This window comes from Clupea harengus, chromosome 3, assembly GCF_900700415.2.
Source record: "Clupea harengus chromosome 3, Ch_v2.0.2, whole genome shotgun sequence".
NCBI classification, from domain to species: domain Eukaryota; kingdom Metazoa; phylum Chordata; class Actinopteri; order Clupeiformes; family Clupeidae; genus Clupea; species Clupea harengus.
In genome coordinates, this window is record NC_045154.1 from 5471861 (window position 1) to 5493947 (window position 22087).

The window sequence follows — 22087 nt, forward strand, 5'->3', positions numbered from 1 at the left end:
TCAATAATTAATCACCAGTTTGTTCACCACACAGGCGATAGGCCTGCATAGTAGGCTAACTAGAGCGGGTTTCTATTGAAACATGGTGGAAGCCTCTGTAGCCGGGATAAAATCCGGGATAGTATTATTTCGTGATTGTGTCTCAGTATTTCAAGATTCCACGTAAAGTACATAGCAGACAAACGCAGAGTAGCCTAGGATACTTGAAACAGCCCAGTCTGGGATTTGCTGGTCCAACTCCAAACTCCAATCCGTGTTTTCTATGTAGCCTATCTTACTCTCCTTGCGAACGTTCGGCTCTGGCATTTCCTGCCATTAGCTACTTTCATGAACAGCTGTATGGCAGTTTCTGGGATGCTGGTGTCTAAAACTGGACCGTTATTTTAATTTCATCCGTATTACAGCCGTTTCCTTTTCTCTGAATGGCGATATTTACTTGACTGAAGATGCATCATTCTAATGCTGGACTTCGCCTGCTAAGTTACAGATTTTGGACTTTCTGACTACAGCAAAACATAGCAACGGTACTTCAGCCTCCAGCAAAGAAGTGGGCAAACGTGTTTTAAACTGGCATAAACCTATTTCAGCCGTTACAGTTTGCGGGATTTGGGTAAAGCTGGTTTCTCAGTTCCACGCGTTTGTTATAAGGGCTATGTACCGTGTAAAATAAAAGATATAAAATTATATGAAATACACTTTGGATGGTAGCAATAGCCTTTGATCCGAAAAGGCGTCCATGAGTTGCTGCTGTTACACACTTCCAACGTCACCCGGTGAAAGTGTTCATTCGAATCCAGGAAAGGCAACGATAACGTGGGACAACCACAGTTGCGACAGCTATCACCAGACACTGTTTTCACCGTCATGGCCAAATACGCGAAGAAGTCATTTGGATAAGTGAGACCGAAAACGGAGTTACGTGATCGACGATATAAGCTAGCTGCTACTTCACTGGTAAGACAACAACTGGTTGATAAGTTAGCCAGCTAGCTACTACGTGGCTAGTATCTTTTGGAACCTAAACAAGGTTAACAGTTAGTTCTATCCTAGCTGATTTACTTCAGCGTCAGCTATATAGATACATTTATGCAAACCAGGTATTATTGAATGCCTATACTAGATTTTCTTTAAGCTAACTACCTCCAGATAATTCTAGTTAGATCTGTTTAGGCTATGTTTGGTAGTTAGCCAGTTAACTAACACTAGCAAGAATGGGTTTTATTATTAGGCTACAGGCATTAGTTACCACGCTAATTATGCCAATTTTGTTTTTGGTTTGCTAGTTTACAATAAGTCAATTAAGCTTAATGCTTCTAATGCATATAAACGTGGTTGCATCTTGCTAATGTGGGCTGGTTCCCATCACGTTCTTTCAAATTCCTATAGGCGTGTGATGTTGCAGCAGTAAAGGGACTTGCCATGATCGTATTTGGCAATCGTTCCATTTTCAGTAGTTGCATCTTTCAGGTTTTACCGTATTTTTGTTTTTGTTGTAGATCGCTCTCAAGGGCACACCTACTCACATCCTATATTCATTAAATAGGCTATTTTACACACCCCCGTCACGAAGGACCCTATCTGTGTTATCCATGAGCTGGCAAGTCAGTCAAACGAACGTATCCTTCTAGATTTTAGTAAACTCGTGTGTGTGAAAGAGAGTGCGTTGTGTATAAGGCAGGGAATCAGGTGTTTAAACCTGAGTCCAGAATCGGTTATTTACTGGTTTGACCTTTGGTTATCTCAGTAGCACCTGGAGGCATCAACATAGATGCACACCACCACTGTGATTTAACAGGTCGCTCCGCAACAGCTGTACCTCTTTTCACCTTCACTAAAATCTACCCCATTCTACCATCATACCTCCATTCTCTCTTCCGTCTGGTTGTCTGGCTCCAGGCTTGCGCCTGGACTGCCACAGAAATCCTCAGGGGCTCTAGTGGCTAGACAACTACTTCCTGGCAGGACTGTGTGATCCAGCAGACTCTCTGGTTTGTGTGTGGATTTTCTCAGTGTCCCGCAGGATAAAGCCTCAGGTGTCAGAGAAATAACAACACGTCTGTGTGTAGACTAAGTAGCCAATCTCCTTTACCGTGAACCCAGACTGGTTTAGGGAACTGTAATACTTAACTGGGAAGCGCTGAGCCATTGACTGCGGTGAGAGAGATGTGTTAAGGATAAGACATGAATCAGACGTGTGTGCCACTATTTGGCTTCTAGTTGTAATAATAACAGGGCTGCATTGTTCAACATGGTATCATGCATCCCCAGTGTTATCTATGGCCAGATAACATATTTGTGGCCAGAGAAATGTTGTTGTTAGTGTTTTGTTATCAGTTCTGTCCAACCAGACACAAATATCTGATGCAATCATGATTACACTTACTTTTTCCTCTTTCCTGTTTGCTAGGAGCATGGTAGGGCAGCAAACCAACTGAATGTTGGAGGTAGTCTGTGAAATGCCATGCCATGCTGTCACATGGTGACACCGTCCGTCCTCTACCGTCCCACCTCCCTAGTTGAACTCTGCAGCAAGGACAGAGTCACTGCAATGTAGGGCTGAACGATTAATTGCATTTGCGATTTAATCGCGATATGATAGAACGCGATTTTCTAACCGCAACGTTCGCGATTAAAAACATGGTCTAAAAAAAAAAAAAAAAATTTTTAAAGATGGTACATTTTGCACACAGTGTTTAAAAAGTGCATGCCTTGTGTTTATTCTTACAATGACTTTGTTTAAATTACTTAAATGCACAGTAGCAAAGCCACCTTGATTCTGTAATGAGCAGTTAAATACAAATGTAAAATGTGGGAAATAATATTTTACACTAAATGTATCTAATATTGTGTTGGTCATATTTAAATCATACATTACGATTTGTTGGGATTTTTTTTTTTTAAATCGCATATTAAATCGCAATCGCAATATTTGGAGAAAAAAATCGCAATTAGATTATTTTCCCAAATCGTTCAGCCCTACTGCAATGTCACAATCAGCAAACCACACAGGCACAGCCCAGCCCAACTATGACATAATGTTGTCATTAATGTTGTGGTGGGCAACGATCACCTCTCCAAAAGCTTAGGTGGCACAAGGACATCACTCTGCGTTTTGGCGTCAAAAGTCTGTGTGTGGTCCTCCCAGCTGTGATTGAAATAGACATTTGTGAGTGTGTGTGTGTGTGTGTGTAACCTCATTTTCATTTGTCACCAGCTGAAACAGAGGGGGGATGGGAGGGCATTCTCGTTCGTTGATAGACCACCTGCACCTCTGTCGCATTCTGCGCTCCAAATCCCCTCAGAGACAACATTCTCGCCGTTAAGCACAAGGGGAAAGGAGGGTTAAACCGTGCCTGCTAAACTCAGTCACCTCAGCCCCATGCTTTTGGGGCAGGTTCTTCCTCTTAAACTAGTCATGCTTTTAGGCTTCAAATGCATACAGGCTGAGCTGGAAGTCAGATGAGCTGGCTGTGTGTAGTTTGACTATTGATTACTTTCGCACTCCTGTCATGATGGGTATCTCACTCTTCTCCAATTACCGAAGCAGTGTATTGCCACGTTCCCTTACTCCTTTCTAAGGCCAATATTATACTTTCCACAACCACATGTATGCAAGGGTCAGCTAGGGTCCAAGTGACATAAATGTCGTCATCAGAGGGTGTGCGTGCAGCTCTGTGCGGACGTCCGTGTACCCTCCAATTTTTTGTACACGGACAGGGTTCCAGGGCACCAGCTGCACAGCTGGGGACTCAAAGCGGACTACAAAGTATAACAAGAACAACTTCTCGTCCGTGGTGCCAGCAACTGTCCATGTGAACTGTCCTCCGTGTGTACTGTCCGTGTGAACTGTCCTCCGTGTGTACTGTCCGTGTGAACTGTCCGTGTGCGCTTCTGCAAGCGAGTGTAACCAAGGCCTAGGCTGTTGTTCAGATATAGCTGTTCTCCCTTCCCTACTGTCAGCCTGAGTCATTGGGACAGAAGTGCTGTTTCACTGTCATCTCTCTTATCATAGGACACAGGGCACTGTTTGCCTTTCATATGTTTGGGATTGAATTGATCGATGGCACACACTCACACTCACACTCACACTCACACACACACGTGCACTCTTTCAACAGATGAAGGCAGCCCTCACCTGCTGGGTGGGAAGCTTATCAATCTCTCAGTGCACCACAGGAATTCTCTTTCTCTTTTCACACACACAACACACACCCACACAAACACACACACACACACACACACACACACACACACAGCAGGAGAAACAGTGATTTATAGAGCAGTGCGTGTCTGCTGAGTTCCAAGTTCAGGTCTTCTCTCCTTTCAATCACAGGATTTTACATAGACAGCACACATTACCAACTCATGGGCCACCGGGTTTCGTCATAGCAACTTAATAACCCTGTCTCAGACAGACACTACTAATCGGCTCTATGGCTGTGTGATTTGAGTTCTAGAATTAAATGGGTCAGGTTCTCTGTGTGTGTGTGTGTGTGTGTGTGTGTGAGAGAGAGAGAGTGTTTGTGTTTACTTGTGCTTGTGAGTGAGTGTGTGTATGAGAGGCAGAGGGGTTGTGTCTGCTTGTGTGTGTGAGTGTGTGTATGAGAGGCAGTTGAATTAAGAGTCAGTCTAAAGCATAGGTTACTGTTTCTATGTTGGTCAGCACATTTGGCATGGGAAAAAGAGACCTTGAAAACATGTCTAATGAGTGCTCATCATTTGGCTAGTCCCTTAACCTGACTTGGATATCAACATGTTGCTGTAAAGCACACACACATCTGGGTGCTTTCAAGATTACATCTTATGGAGATTGAACCAAACTCTCTTAAGATTGTAGACACTCTAGAGCTGCTACAGTTGAGAGGTTGAAGACACTCTGTCCTACTTCCTTGTGTGTGTGTGTGTGTTCCAGCTGCATAGCCTCATCTTGCTGGGCAAAGACTGAAGGGTGTGGCTTTGTTTGCCATGCTTCTAAACCCAACATGCATCAGTTTGAACCACACACACTGTAGAGACACACACCTTGCGTTATTAAGATGGGTGCATAATATCTTGTTTGGACTCTAGTTTGCAAAGACCCCATGTCTGTTGGAATGAATAAAAAGGAATAGATGGAAGAAAAGTGTAGTCACAAGGTAATGATGGTGGGTTTGGCTCAAACACACTTTTCGCTTTGTGTTGGCACGCAACTTGGTGACAGACTCTGTTTCACACATACCCAGAATGCTTTTAGTTGCTGGACTGTCTTGTTTTTGACTGTGCATGGTTATAGCGGTGCAGTTTTTTCATGTATTTATCTGGAGGAAGTGTGAAAGCGTATCTCATTGGCAGGTACACACTTGACATCCAGGGAAGCACCCACGTAATGGGGCTTCCAGCTACACTCCCACACAGGCCATGTGTGTGTTAGTGTGTCTCTCTGAATAACGGCGTAGAAGGTCGTACGGTCCTGTATAAGAGGTATTTACCGAAGTGGAGTTTGAAAGCAACGTGTGTAGGAGGCTTGCTGTTCCACTGCTCAGAATCTACTGCTTTATGGATAACAAAAGTAGGCCATAGCATTTCAAATGGAGATCCCTCCAACACTGTCTGTGTGTGAACTGGCATTAGGCCGGCTATACTGCCAAATTCAGGACCTGTTAGCAGTTAGGGGTGGGAATTGGCAAAAAATGTGACGATTCGATAGTATTGCGATATTTGGGCCACGATTCAATATTATTGCGATTCTTAACATATTGCGATACAGCAAGTATTGCGATTCGATTCTGCGATATATTGCGATTCGATTCTGCGATATATTGCGATTCATGTTCCCTATATTATTCAGAAGGCATTACAAAAAATGAGGAAAATAAGACTGCTCAACTCCCTTCAAATGTCACATTTAATTCTGTGTACAACATTATCTTCTACACATTAAAAACAAGTGCAAAAACAAAACATCCTGATTTCGCGGGAGCTTTTCCAAAATGTTGTGATGAAAGCTCTTGTGTTTTTTAGGTGTTTGTTGATGAAATTGCGGGAGCAAATGAAAGTTGCGATAAAAAGTTCAGAATTTCCCTCTTTGTAATTATAAATGAGTTATTTGTTGAAAAATAAGTAATTAATAAACAAACATCATTAAAGCCCAAAACCATTGTCCTCTTAATAACCTTACCAACATGCCAAACTAAATATTACCAGGACTACAAAAATGTAGCAAAATAGGCTTTACTTATCCACAACGAAGTGCACCACGGATGTGCGGTCAGGGGAGGCAGTGAAAGTAAAAAAATAAAAAATATATATGATAAAATAAATTAATATTTCTCTACTGATCTGTGCTATAAATGTAATGATTCCAATCATATAATCAAATCATTGAATTTGCGCATGTCCTGTAAAGGGAGAGAACAGTCAAGCTACGAGCAATAGAAACCTGGTGTAACAATAAATACTACTTTACATAAGAAATAGAAAAACGAAATAGAAAAGAAAAGGAAGTGCAGGAATGTAACTGCTGTAAGTTAAGCACTAGTCTAAGTGCCAGTTAGGAAGGGAGGTGCTCTCTAAAGAGTTGGGTCTTCAAAAGCTTCTTAAAGGTAGAGAGGGACGCCCCTGCTCTGGTAGTGTTAGGCAGTTCGTTCCACCAACGTGGAACTACAAATGAGAATAGTCTGGATTGCCGTACTTGCACAGACGGCAGAGCCAAACGACGCTCACTAGACGAGCGCAGCATCCTGGGTGAAACATTTGCCCAGATGGTGTGTGACCCTGTTTCATAGTAAAGATTTTGGATGTTCTATATTCGTTGAAGTAGAATCTGTCAGTTCTCAACATTGTGAAGGCACAAGGAAAAAGCTATTTTTGCAGTGCTGAGAATCATTTTGTTATTGGAGAGCCTGCTACTGTGAGCATCCCATCTCATGCCATCTGCATGTCTGTGTGTGTGTATGTGCAAAAAGGAAAGAAGCTCCACGTCATCTCTTCATATAGTGTGTGTCTGTGTGCGCAAAAAGAAAAAGCGTCACTCTGATGTCTTCTCATTTAAGTGTGTGTGTTGGAGTGTTTGAGAAGGACAGGGGGGGGTCTTTGCCCAGTTTCACAGTAGGCGGAACAGTGTTGGAAGTCAGTTTCGGTGTCAGTGTTTTCTTTTCTGATATCAAGAGAACATGTTCATTTCAACTGAGAGTTGGCTGTATGATGATGAGCTCTTTCTTGAGCAGCTAGAGGTACAAACTGAGATGAGCAGTAAGGATTCTGAAGGTCTGAGACATCTTTGACACATCATTGTGAATTATTGTTTTCATTCTGTCTTTGTCTTGCCTATCTTGTCTTTTTTTTTCTCCACTCAGTACTGTCCTAGTAGGCATCTTGGCAGGTGATTCTCTCTCACAAGAATGATGTCCAGGTAGTTGTCTGATGTCCAGGTTAGGTGTGGCTTTTCAAGTCTATTGAAAGACAGTACACAGCATTTCTTAAATGCGTTCCAGAGGTGTATTCTTCCTAAAAGACCATTGATGTCTTGAAAGATTGGTTAGGTTCAGATGAGCTATCATATTGCCAGTTTTACACATGTAGACCTATTATCCCTGGGTATGCTTAATATATTTATTAGGCCTCATACACACAGGGGGCGACAAGCAGCGATGTAGTGACCCGAGACCATGGAATGTCAGTGAAATTTGGCGACAGCAGCAATACCAGGCAAAACCAAGCAATGCACAATGAGTGAATTGCTTCATTGCTTTAGGCTTTAAAGCAGCAGAAAGGAGTTTTGGTCTAAAACTGGTGACCTATCTACCTAAAAGGCAAACACCACCAACAGCCCTGTTGGCACTTGGAAAAGCGTGCTAACTTGCCAACTGGTGTCATTTGGCGATATTAAATTAGTGAAAACTTTTCTTCCATTTTCGTGTTACGGCCCGAGACACAGAACTACATTCATATCCTGCATGGCTAGTGGGAATGACACATGTTTATATACCATCAAAATGAATTTGAAGATGATTCCAAAAAATATTTGCCAGATAAAAGCGTCCCTCAAAGAGTGGCAAATTGTTGCATAGTGTTTAAGATACTTCATTGAAGCAATAATTGGTATGTTGGTGCTACAGTAGTTAGCGTTGCCGCCCACCAGGCATGGAATCCCGTCCACCGCAGAAAGCCTATACAAGTTGCTGTGGATAAAAGCGTCTGCTAAATACTGGACCTTTTCTCTAACAGACTGAAAACTCATCCTGAGCTTGTTCAGGATGCTCTATTCAGCTCATGTCACTCATGTCTCTACGTCCCTGATGGTGTTACGATGTGCTCTGGATAGGATCCAATTGGCGAACCTGAATCTAGTAATGAGACTAGTAATTGAGATATTGTGGTGGTGGTGGCGGCTGGTGATGAGTCATCTCTCAGCTCCTTTGTCGAGAAACTGCCGTTGTTTACCGGCAGCCACACCCACTTGCTCTGTGTCTTTGGTGCTTCAGAGCAGGGCAGAGCAGAGCAAGGTGGCGAGGAGCAAAGGAGCGTCACGCAGGGTAGATCCAACATCCACTCAGAGGAAAAGCTGACTGGTTTATGATTGAAGGTCATGATTTTGGATGATGCCCAAATTATCTTGCTCCCGTTCTCTCTCTCTCTCTCTCTCTCTCTCTCTCTCTCTCTCTCTCTCTCTCAGTATCTCTCTCTTTCCCAATTCATAGTCCGTGCGTCAAGTGTCGCTCAACAAAAAAGGGCGTAAAAGAGCTAAAAATGTGTGTCATGTACTACATCTAAACATTTTGAAAGAACACAGAGAGGTTTTTGTCGCTCAGTCTGATTGGATAAGAAGAGATTTGATGAGCGTTTTGCCCTGTTGACATGAATACGTTCATCTGGCTAGTTCATGTTTTTTTTTAGCATACTAGGTAGCTAGCACTGCCAGCTGTAGAGTTCATATGTGATTAAATATTGTTTTAATTAATTGTCGGAAAGATTTAATTTCTATGTTACTGATGGGTTTACGAAGTAGCCTATAAAGAGAGAAATGTGGCGTTCATGATTGTCCTGCCCGTCTTCTGTGACCAATATGATGTGAATAAATGAACCAATTCTAGTTAGTTGAGTTGCCATAGAAATTACACGTTCTATTCTGAGCCCGCTTGTCATCAGCGACAGACTATAAAAGCCCACAGGTCCTCTTCAGTTTTGTCGAGCGGTACTTGTCGCCTGGACTATACATTGTCAGTCTCTCTCTCTTTGAAGGGCAATCTCGCAGGCCTCTTCAAGTGCATGGCGACTAACACTGGGCTTGGCTCGCTGATTAGCTCTTTTGGTTTAAGGGGCCAAACAGGAGTGCTGGTGGGGGAGCAGTTCCATTGCCCTCCTCCGTGCCCTCTAACCAGGAGCTCTAATTAAAGCTGTCGGCTTCCCCAAGTGGTAACTCTCCAGTCCGCCCCTAACACACACACACACACTCTCTATTTTGCCCTTGTTAGTCTGCCACTGAGGCCTCTATATGGGGCTGTAGGTCGGGGGTCGGGGGGGGGGGGGGGGGGGGTGCTCATTAGAGATGCGTGAATGAAAAATGAAAGAAGGTGTGTGTTAGGGAGACGGAGAGAAAAATCGTTGGGGACGGGCAGTGAGAGTGTGCACTGCACCCTGTCGTTCCCTTATTTACTGTGGCAGTAGGGTGTTGGAAGGTAAACAAACAGTGTTTGGCTGCTGGGGCGAGTGTCACCGGAGAGGCTAATAAGAGCGCAGTGAGAACTCCCTGAATGCTAGCAGGATGGAGGAAGATTCTGCAGTCTTGTCAATGTGACAAATACACACACACACACACGTTGAGGTGGTGTCTTCCACATGTGTGTTGCTTTGCCTGACTGTGATGGCTCTCTGTGTTCTGCACACACTCTCATGTCTTTCTCACACAAACACACTCATACAGTCAAATAGCGACACGCTCCTCCCACACACAGACATATTCAAATGCAAATAGCTTTTTCTTGCCATTAATGGAGTGATTGTGGTGAAAGTAGACAGACAAGTACATCCCAGTGATGCACCAACAAAGAGTAGGCCTAATGGATTTTTTAAATTCCTCAGAAGGGAAAACAAATAACAAAGAGACAACACACAGCACACACCCCCACTCTGTGTTGAGTGTGTGTGTGTGTGTGTGTGTGATGAGATCATCCCAGATGCAGCTAAATCCTTTCTGCTACAGTAGCTCAGTGGAAATGTTATGGGCTTAAGGCAGTGTGAGTGTACTGTGCAGCATCTGCCGCGCTGGGTGTGACCAGAGCATTACACATAGGACTGCACTGTGGTACGTGTGAGCTTTTCCCCAGCCTCCCCCTCGTAGAGACGGGCTGGCAGACAGAGAGACACTCCCATGTGGAGCAGTGTGGCTCGCCTCAGCCTTCCTCCACACCCTTTTTTCCTCCTTCTCTCTCAAGACGCTTCATGAGGTTGCATCTCTTGATGAGACTCTGACACACTGCCTTTCTCTCTTACTCTCTATGTTTTTTTTGTTTTTTTTTATAGATCCTCCTTCCCCCTCCCCTCCCCTCTTCCTCCTCCCTTCTCTCCTTCTTTGCGGTTGACCCAGAGAATCTCTTTCAGTTGACTTCATATTTAGGTTAGATGTGCTCAAGGGTTGCCATGCTCGTGTTGCTGTCATTGTGGAGCCATCTTAAAGGGGAAGCGATCCTCTGGCTACCCCTCCCATAGGTTTGTTCTATCCGTAGAACTCCATAGACTACTGCTGCAGCAAATTTGCCCTCCTATATCAAGACATGACATCAGGCAGGGAGTGGACTTTGCACTTCCTCTCTAAGCATTGTGTCTAAGTGTGTGTGTGTGTGTGTGAGCACATGTAGGAGTGACCAGCAGCTTTATGTTGATTGTGGGAGTAATCACTTCTTCCCAGTCTAAACATCCATTGTTGAAAGCCCTTGTGTCTGCAATAAACGCACAAAGACGTCTCTGGAGGAGAAAGTGGCGTTTGGAACGTTTGTGTAATATCTGCGTTTGCCATACTAATTTAGAACGCACACAAAAATCCCTTGGCCCGCTTCATAACCACACGATTTAGGCAAAGCCTCCGCTCTCAAATTCCAATCCGGACTCCTCTGTGTGTGTCTGTCTGTCTGTCTGTCTGTCTGTGTGTGTGTGTGTGTGTGTGTGTGTGTGTGTGTGTGTGTGTGTGTGTCCGGGTTTTGCAGTTGGCCGTGGCGTCATCAGTGTTTGTTTGAAATGTGTTCCGCTGCAGCGGGCTCTGATGGCCTCTCTGCCTCTGTTGATCATTGACTGAGCAAACATGCTCTGTTGTGGGGCAGCGATACTGACCCGGGTCCAGGTGCGTCAGGGAGGGGCGGGGAGGGCATGTCTCTGTCTGTGCAGCGGGGTGAGAGTCAGGTGAGCCAACCTCGCCCGTCACTCCTACAACAGAGAGAGAGCGAACGAACGAAACAAACGCAAAGAAAGCCACTCATCTTACCGCTCGCCGCGTCTTGTAGGACACCGCCAAGGTAAGGTAGTTTTCGGTTTTACTGGCGTGGGTTGCAGCGACTGACAGTTAGTGGCGTTACAGACGTTAGTGTTGTGTTTGTTTTACAGAGGAATAAGGGCCACACAGGGTGGTTGAGTATGAGCAGGTGTTTTTTGAGTGTATGTGTTGGGTAAGAGATGTTTTTGGAAGTGTGTGTGTATGTGTGTGTGAGTGCACACGCACGCAGTTGGTGACAAAAAGTGATTAAGTAAATGCAAACTAAGTGACACTAAGATGTTTGTACTTGTTTAAAGACGTGTTTAAAATGACCATGAATGGACTTTTTCAATCTTTCCTTTGACTGAAACCATGCATTGGGCTTCATTTTGAAAACAAATTCCCTTAAAGGTGCAATCTGCGATTCTAATCCAGTACACTTTTTGTCAAATTCAGCGAATTGCTCCATTTAGTGTTTGCATAAAAAAAAAGTGTTTGTACACAGTCCTGGCTCTATTAATGGGAAATAAACATAATGGCTAGGACCGAGCCATAACCAATCCCAGCCAGCCAATTAACACGGTGCTTCAGGAGCACAGAAGGGTGGGGTATAATTGTATTGGTTGTTGAGCTCAAATATCGCCAACCTTTCAAGAAACTGAATCGCAGACTGCGTCTTTAACACTTTCATTAATTTCTTAGTTAATGTGCAGTTTACTCAGTAGTTGTCCTTGATTCCATGAAAAAAGCTTCTGAATTCCAAAGCTTCTGAATTTTCCCTTTTCTAAAAAGTGTTGCATGCCCAAAAGAAGGAAAGAACAGGGGAGCAAAGAAGTAGAACTCCCTGTGCTGAAGTGTGTGGGTGTGTGTTTTTGTTTTTAGTAGTAGTGAGTTAGAGGGGGGGTGAGTGAATAAATCACCAGTGTGTGTGTTTACTCTCAGCTGGATCAGAGAGCCTAACAGACGCTAATAGGCGGACCCTGTGTTTACATTTCACGCTGCAATAAAAGCGCCCAGTGGCCTAGGCATAATTTGGGGAAACCTCTTCTCTGCACACACTTAATCTGAAATGGAGGAAGCCTCCTGTTGTCATCAGTGGGAGAGGCCTGATACGGAGGACAGATCAATGATGTTCCTGGTGGTAACACGAATTGTCAACTGAGAGGAAAAAAAAACATAGACTCTTAAACTTCAAGTGTGAAGGTTAAAAATGAAGTTAAGTGAAGGTTAAAAATTAAGTTAAGTGAAGGTTAAAAATGATCAAGGCTTCAAGTTTGACTGTAATGTGCTCTAAACCATTTTGTTTGAGTGTGATTTATTTTTTTCTTCTAGAAATTGTGAGCTATGGTTGCTGCTAAGTGGTTAATGGATGTAGAGATTTGCCGTGGGATCTTTCTGCTTTGTTTGCTGCTTGGCCAAGACTTGCCATGCACCTCAGAGAAGTCAGTATCATCTCGGACAATGATAATTAACCTGGACTAACCTTCAAGTCATTTATGCCATATATTTATATGTCGTGTGTTTTATATCTGCACTAGTTTCCTTCCCTATCATGGGTAATTCATCATTCATTCAGCAGAAACCATGTGTCTGAGACGCAAAGAAAACAGCGAGGCCCCTTTCGGAATCGGCCGAGGTGATCAAATCATGGTGTGTGGAAATGGAGCGGGGGAATGGAACACCAGACCCTTTGTTTGTTTATTGGAGACCAAACCTGAGAGGGAAAAGCTGTCATGGCAGCCGCATTGCTGAGCTGGTAGCTGGTAGCTGAGCTGCAGAGCGTGTGTTATTTGACAGACGTGGTGTTGAAGCATAGCCAGATTTCCACTCATTGGAATTGATTTCCATGAGAGCCCATTGATCATCCATTCCACTGATCAATAACAGGATAAGGTCACACAGGCAGCGGAATGGTTTTATTCAGGCTGTCGATGTCATGGAACGGGCCAGTCCAATGACCAGTGGAATAATGTCGTACGTACACACACACACACACACACACACATACACGCTTATGCACACACACATATTATACACACTCACAAACCAGATATAGAAATGCAAGGCGTAGGGTACCAAATGCTCATTACCATAATGTGTTCTTGACTTGGCTGAAATGGGTCACGGATCTGATAAGGGTGAGCCCAGAGGGCAGCAGAGCCAGCTGACTCCAGCATTTCTGTGCCTTGAACCAGTCTCAATCTCCAGCTCAATGTCTCTCTGTACAGGAACATGCCATGTCTGGAGGAGATGTGTGAGAAACTGCTGTTTGCTTCTTAAAACGTCAGTTTTTTTATGGAACCTCAGTGAACATCTGTCTGAAGTAAAGTTTAAGTCTTCCATTGTCTTAAAAGGATGCACCCCATAGTAAACTGTCAAGGGCCCACCAGTTTGTCCTCATAGAAGAACCTCAAAAGGATCTCTCCCATTTCAGGCCTTGAGAACTTTTTGCCAACAAACGTTTTGCCTTCTCTGTGAGCACTTGATAGCAGTATCTACCAAAAAGTCAGTAGGATTTAAGTATAGTTTAGTCGCAAAGTCCTATCAGCCCTCACCACTCTTAACATGCAGATCACCCTTGAGCAATGGCTGGGAAAGAAGGGCACACATTTCTACTCTGAGTTGCCAGCCAACATTGAAATGGGGAGTGAAAAGGTTTCATATCCTGTACTCTTGTGTTCTCTTAAAAGAAGACCTTTAAAAAAAAACAAGCACACCATCCTCCTTAAATGCCACATGTCAATATTCTTTTACAACAGGGAGCTGTCTGAAGGCAGTGGCATTTCTTCAGATGAAAGCCCCAAGGTTTTCTCACCGCAGATACTGAGTTCTTGCTTTTGTTTAAGATGGCTGAACGCTTGGAGGAAAAGAAGAAGATTTTTGTGGCACAGGATTTTTTGCCAGTATTGTCCCTGCGGGCACTACAGGGGAATTAATTTGCATACAGAGTCGCAGTGATATGCTGACAAGAGTCCCTGAATCCTGAAATCTTCCAGCTGGTCTAACTGAGCCAAAAATTGGCTGTCCTTTCCTGAAATGTCTCCAGGTCTCTGGCAGTCAGGCTGTAATTGGTCCTCCTGTGTGCTTGCCAGCAGAGAGCTGTCACTGCCACCGCTATCCAAGAGGCTCTCAGTCAGATGCTCCTTAAACGACACACACACACACATACACACACAGCATTCAGGCACCTGTTTCTGACTGGTATGGGATCAACCAAATTGGCCAGGTTCAAATCACTGAAAGGGTGAAGCAAATGTTTTTCAGGTCATATTAGAGAGCAGTCGTGCTGTTGTCAGAACTATGATGACTATGATCGACAGACTTGGCTAATGAGGAATGTAGAACTCTTTCAAACCACGCTGTCTTTGTTAGCGTGCAGTGTGATCTTTCTTTTTACACTTTTTACTGGCAAGACTATTAATAGCTTCATGGGGTCCTGAACTCCAACCCACAACCAGTATACCCCCCCCCCCCACACACACACACACACACACACACAAGCACACACAAGCTCTCGTCTTGCAGAGGTGACCGACCTACTGTGGAGTGGAAGGGTCAAAGAGCTTGGCAGCAGCAGCTGCAAGCGCACTCTGCACTCTGTCCAGTCCATCAATAGTCGTGAGTTGGCATAGTGTCTAGGCATTACGCTGGCTTTGTAATGCATTGACACAAATTTGTTGTGGTGTCCTTCTAAGGCTGTGCGTGGTCAGGATACTAAAGTGTGCTGAATATGAGATGAAGACCAAGACTTTCAAGTGGCCTCTCTGCAAGCTTGCTTCTGTTTTAGGGCTGCCGCAATTACTCGACGTTATCGATGACGTCGACGCTGAAAATGCGTCGACATCAATATTTTAAATCGACGCAAAACAAATTAAAATAAAAAATATATATATATTTTTTAAATCTACGCATCTTTTTTTATTTGAATTTACCTTTTCGATTTCTAAAACGCTTCAATTCATTATAACAAATGTGCTTTCCGCACGTTAACTGTATGAAAGACTCTCTGTTGATAGTGACGTTGCCTAGCAACTTTGCCTGCGTTCAGCTCCCTGTTTAATTTTCAGTAGGATAGTGTCGTCGCCAATTCAGTGGAAAAGTAGTTGACCATACTGTGTGCCTAATACGGTTCGAGTGCTTAAATCATCATTGTTTGACATGTATGTGAGGCATTGTGTGTATGAAAGTAAGGGTTTTCATGAAGTTACTTCTGTGATAGATGGTGTATTTGGGCTACATGCGAGCGCGCGTTGCTATTAGTAGCGATTAGCATGCTAAGCGGAGATTTAGTTATGTTCTGTTCTTATGTTGATTCGATGTAATAAGGATGGGTTCATCCTGTTAAGATTTTGACTGGATGAGATATTAATGAGATCCATGTTGCCTAGTGCAATGCGTACTATGATATGTATCTAGTAATATTAGTTGTGTAATTGTTATCGTGTAGCAATAACTCATGTTAATGTAATTCAGTGCAGTGCTGATTAGTCCCTATTCTCATTGCAGACCACACACATATGTACGATCACACGCATCTTCATGTAATGGAAATTGATGAATGCACATTAAAGGTAGATAAAGAAGACTGCTTTGGTAATCGTGGGTGTTCTAACAGACTAGAACCAACAATTACAGTCCTTAACCTCATTAACATTAACATGTCACCATGCAGAGCCTCAAATGTAAAGTAAAAGTTGACGCTATGATTGCTAACTAACATGAACACTAGCACTAGTTAGAACGTACAGTATTTGTGATTATTTTTAGCCTATGTTATGAGTTGATAGTGATGACTAGGCATGATGTTAAGTAGCAAGTGAGCAAAAAATGTTCCAAGATCTCATGTCATGCACTCCTCATTACTCCCTCTCGCACGTGTTGTCAAAATAAAATGAACTGAAATGAAATGGTCAATTCAATTTTTTGGAGGAAAATTAATCGTTTAGATTAATCGACTAATCGGTAAAATTGTCGACAGATTAATCGATAGAAAAATAGTCGTTAGTGGCAGCCCTGGTCTGTTTGTCAGGTTAAAAGAGCTGTTATTTATAGTGTCATAATTTGGGCTGTTAAACTGTGTACAGACTGAGAATTGTAAGTTTATTGCAAGCCACACTAATAAACTTGGCTACGACATCAAGTTTAATGTAGACTGTACGATGATAATGCCTACTGAATCATAGCTTACCATGCAAGTCAAAAGGGAAGTAAAGTGAAAACCCACACCCGTATTGGTTGCATTCCTGTCGGAGAGCAGTTTACATGTAAAATCCCATAGACCGGGAGCCGCAATTCCTCCGCTATTACTTTCCATGCTACGTCGTCCTTGGCACGGTCATGATGGCAGCTAGAGGACACATCATACAAACGAAGTGTCATGAGATGGTCATCCTAAACTTCTGACACTGTCAGAATTTTGTCTCAGGCTATCTTTGGCCGCGAGACCATGACGACAGCATCATTGCACCTCTCTCACAGTGCGACATAGGCACATGTACCTGCCAAAAGGCAGCAGCTGTCCGCTCTCCTTTTCCCTTTCATATTTATGCACATTCACTCATTCTCACTATCTCTTGCTTTCTCTCTCCCACTCTCTCTCACACACACACACACAAAACAAACCTGGCTCTCCTCCCAACACTGATCTCACCTGTCTAGTGACTGTGTTGGCACTCAATCTGGCATTTCTTACACACACACACACACTTACACGTGTACAGACTGCTGTTCCAAGCTGTGTTGGCCCTGCAGACAAAGTAGGCCTTTGCTGTTCAGGAGGGATAAAGGCCACAGCAGAGGGATGAAGTTCCCCCCGTGTTTAGTCTCAACTTCCCCCCAGGCTGCCCAAGGCATGTAGGTCACTGTGTGAGGCAAACCGCTCTGTGCCGAGTTCTCACTCAGAGTTCTCACTCAGAAAGGCTCTCTAGAAAGGGCACCTCAAACAAAGGCTAAACACAGAAAAAAAAATGTTTTGCTGTTGTTGGCGCTGGGCCAGTTGAATTCGGCAGAAGAGAGCTAACCTCTTCACTCAACATACTACACTGAGTTCTATGCTGAATTGTTGTGGCTGCACAGACTTTCCAGGGTCTGAAATTCATTTTTCAAAATGGGGGGTGGGGGTGTAAATGCTTCACATAGGGGAGATTTGCATGTCGCTCTCCTCCAATTTAAGGCAATCTCTGAACTGTCATTTGTTGTCTCTCTCTCATTCTCTGAAAAAACGTCCAACATCGGACCAATCACAGTTGTTGCGGTCTGCATCACCGTGACGTGTACTTCTTAGTGCACCCCAGGCTGCGGGCGAAGGCTTAGGCGTAGGGTACATGAATAAATCAATAACATTAAAAATAAAAAAATAAGACTTCAAACTGACCAATCAAAAGAGCGGAGACATCAGCCACTGTCCCCTCCACCAAAGTCTCAAAATTCAACTTTCCACTCGTGGATACAGTTCTGTGCACTCGCGGAGCAGAAATGCTGCCTCGTGAGGACGGCTTTTCTGCTTGCTGACACTGTTCTGTGCGCTTGTATCATGTTGTTTCTACATGTGCGGATTTTGAGACTAATTAAACGCCAAACGTGTAGCCTTGTAGACAGAGGGAGAGAGAGCACGCCAAGTGTGTTATTCCAGAACAGAAGTCAGTCCGTCTGATGCAGGGCTCCCGGCCAGTCATCCCACATTCTGCTCTGGTGCAAACGTTGGCTGAACATTATTAGATTATCGCTGTAAATGTGTGCGAGAATGTCCCGCATTCTAAGTTTGTGGGAATTGATGAAATTCAAGCCTTCCTTTCTCTCACCTCGTTCTCATTGCCCCCTCCCTCAGGTAGCCTGTTGTTATTGATGACCTCTATGACCTCATTGATGACCCCTTTGGACCGCAAACTGCTAAAATGACATTTTGGTGACATTTTTCCGGTGTTGGTAGCATAGTGGTTTTCTCACAAAAACCTTCTAATAGCCGCATTTCATTTATCAGCTGCCTGTTTTCTAGCGTAGTGAAAGCTTCTCAACTCAAAGGCACCACCTCTGTACAGTGAAACTCTACCAGTGATAATATTATTCAATTTTGGGCAAAACCTTGAATCTCTTTTTTTGTAGTTTGGGGTTTTGACTTGCAAAGCTGAAAAGAAGGCTATATTTTATGAATGCCTGTTAAGGTCTGGTTCCTCATCTGTGGCTTTTGACACATGTTTCATCCGTAGCATGCGTGACAGACCTGTTACCCCATTTACCATGGCTCTGTTGCCATATGTACACTTTGCATTGACAAGCTAACTGTATGTGGATGCCACCATGTGGGTAATAAATCAGCTGAAGTTGTCTGCATGTAGACTACACCATTGCCAGTTATAGTTTATGTTATCATGTGGGTGTTTACACCTTTTACCATTACTAATACATTCGTTTTCCTGTCCAAATACAAAAATGGTGAAAGTAAATTCAGTCTACAAAAACGACATGACTGTCATAGGATTGTTATGAAAAATTAAACTAAGTCTGTATCTTTTTGCTGTAATGTAATTTTGCAGAAACTCTCACAAATGCAGTGCTCTTGTTTTCTTTTATTCACGTCGCCCCATGACTCCATATTTGCTCAAACCGGATTTGGTTTATGTTTTTCTTTCGTTCTGTTTTTAAACCCACGCTTTGTTCACTGTAGCACTTGGCTTCCTGGGTAAGGCCATGTTTGCTCCTGGACACAGAGGAGGCTCATTCGCAGCTAAATACAGGGTTAGCCGGCCCACGGGATCAGCCATGTTTGAATAGGCCCTTGTGTGCTTACGGGCGCCCCCAATCAGGCCTAAATGTAGTCCAGACTGGAACCCTAATTGTAGCCTGCTAAGAGGCCAGAGAGAGGCCTTGAGATCAAAGGCTGCTGGGCATTCTGGAATGACCTTGCCAAGTTGGGGTGGCAGGCTAAAGGTGGAATACATTTGTCATCTGGGTCAGAGTGGGGAACTAAGAGGACACACACACACACACACGCACGCACTCTATTTTTGGTATTGAGTGGGCTGCAATCACTGGCTTCAGACTTTCTCCATCACGTGAGCTCCCAGAATACCTCTGTGGTCTCCACCTCACCCAGCATGAGAAAGCAGCGTCTACGTGGAGGTCACCACATGTTTCTCCCTGTAGTCTGATGTGGCTTTAAATGTCCTGACTGCTTCATCTCTCATCACGAGACCTGGTTTTAGGATGTTTGTCTATGAGATGGGAAAGTGTGTTTTGGAAAAAGATTGCAGCCCTTTTTGAAACAGGCTGCTTCATGCCCTACTTGTTGTAAGTTAGTGCTTTCTAGATCTCTGGCTGGCAGTGTGTGTGTGTGTGTGTGTGGGGGGGGGGGGGGGGGGGGGGGGGGTTGTGGTTGTGGTTGGTTAGAAAGTGACCTGCTTTTTGAAGGGGAATGGAAAATAACAGGTAAACTATCTACATTCGACTGAAACATCGTTGAGTGCCCCGCACATGACTAATGGAAAAAGAGGCTTATGATTGTGTGTTTCTTTGTGCACGTGATTGTGTTTCTGTGTGTGTGTTGCTGGGGTGCTGATGTGAAGGCGCGCACACACACACACCCTTAATAGCCAGCGCCACAACTAGGGCATCAGGTCAGTGTGTAATCCTGGTGTTGGGGAGTGGGCTTAATCCCACCACCACTCCTCCCTGCCACGGAACGGCTGGCTGGCTGGCTCTGCATCCCCCCCCCTACCCCCCCCCCCCAAACAGGGTGGAGTCTCTGGATGCTTCTAATAAGCTAGCAGAGGATTGGCTCGACACAGACTGATTTTCCCTGTCGCTCCCCAGCATTGGAATAGCTGTGTAGCTGTAGAAGTGCAGTATTGAGACCATGACCAGAGGGGCTGTTAGGCTAGTAGAAGCAAGGTTTCAGGTATTGTTGCATTTTGTCAGTTCTGTACACAACCTTGAGTTGTGGAGTGATTGTGTCGTTGTGGCCTTTTCTTCGGTCTCAGGTCAGTACTACACGTCCTCGGCACTTCCACGCGCCAGTCTAGCTGTTCTGAGATCAACTGTGGAGTCTGTCTGAGACGGCACCCTGCACCAGGCCTCGAAGCACGTCCCGTGAAAATGCAACCCTTTCATTTCTCAGTGCCTGCCAACAATCTGTTCTTGGCCCCTCTCATTAAAGTCCTCCCATCTCTCTAGTTTAAGCTGGTTCAATGCAGAAGGAAGGAATAAGTATGGCCTGTGCTCTGCTAATGGGATGGGGATCGGCAGGCAGGAGGTGGGGGGGTAGTACAGCTGGGTGTCGGGACAGGATGCTCCGTTCCGATCCAGAGCTCTGGCTCTCCTCCCTCTCAGGGCTGTCTGCGCCTCTGTCGCGCTCAGCCACGCCAGGCACAGCAAACATTCCCCCCAGCCGGCTGCACTGGCTGGTTCAGTCAGCCCAGCCAAGGGCTTGCACAAACATGAGCAACTAGACTCAACGTGGCAAACCGTGTTGTTTTCCGTTTCTCTCTCTCTCTCTCTCTCTTTCTTTCTTTCTTTCTTTCTTTCTTTCTCTCTCTGTGTGTGTGTGTGGATAAAGTATTAACACACTCATCCATAATGTAATCCAGCTGCATGTACCCAACCTTTTTGCAGATAATGGCACAGTGTAGTGCCCCCTAGGCTGTCATGATTGATCAGTTGTGTTAAAATGCCATTTCTGGGAGGGACTCACTAAAGGATGTTATTCTGTATGGGTTTTTCAGCTCTCTAGTAAGTCGATGGCATCAGCAGCAGTTGCTCAGCAGTGGGGTATGACAACCTCTGGAGACCAACAGTCTGAAGTGTGTGTGTGTGTGTGTCTATATTTGTATGCATGTTTGTTTTCCGTGTGTGCTTGTGTGGTGGAGCTCGAATGCTCTCTTACTTGTAGCCCTCACTGTTGACAGGATTATCAGCACCACACAGATTTACTGCAGCGGAATGCCACAGATGGACGTACATCATCGGCCAGTTTGGGTGTGAGGATTGAAGCAGGCAGTAGAGTGTATATTTGTGTGTGTGTGTGTGTGTGTGTGTGTGTGTGTGTGTGTGTGTGTGTGTGTGTGTGTGTGTGTGTGTGTGTGTGTGTGTGTGTGTGTGTGTGTGTGTGTGTGTGTGCGCGTCTGTGCATGCGTGCGTGTCTATGCTGCACAGATTAATAGTGATTTGGTACGGACAGAGATTGTAATATCTTGCAGTTACATCCTCTTGCATCGTTGGTTTGTCAGCTGTCAATCAGCTGTGATTTAATGGTGATGATTTGCTATGTGTGAAGTCTAGTGTGTGTGTGTGTGTGTGTGTGTGTGTGTTAATTAATGGGTTTTCATAACACACCTGACAGACATTGCTCTGCCGCACCCGACTGCCTCCCCTAGTCCTGAGCCCACACTGCAGCACTGAGGCTATTTTTAGATCCGAGAGGAGGGAGGAGAGCCTAGACTTCAGGACTTACTGACTTCAGACCCCACCACACACACACACACACACACACACACACACACACACCACACACACACACTTCACACTTCTTATATCAGTCTCTGCAGAGTCAAATCCTCCTTTCATTTCAGCCCTTTAATTTGAAGCCTTTTAATCACGCTCCCTCTGAAGGGGGGGGAACCATAGGCTTCGATGTCATACTCGTCTCCTCCA

General features: G+C 44.5%; 1 protein-coding gene across 4 annotated transcripts in view; it reads left to right on the forward strand.

Annotated features, from left to right (window-relative positions):
* Positions 1-286: 286 nt before the first annotated feature.
* The window catches only part of osbpl5 (oxysterol binding protein-like 5), a 37770-nt gene continuing 15969 nt past the window's right edge, over positions 287-22087 (forward strand). Inside the window, exon 1 of one of the 4 annotated variants that reach the window (XM_031564348.2) lies at positions 287-954. The gene's annotated coding sequence lies outside the window, so the exon portion shown is untranslated. Of the gene's footprint in view, positions 955-11314; positions 11487-19630; positions 19730-20285; positions 20337-22087 lie in introns of those variants that run through there. The other 3 variants (XM_031564350.2, XM_031564349.2, XM_031564351.2) reach the window with 3 other exon arrangements.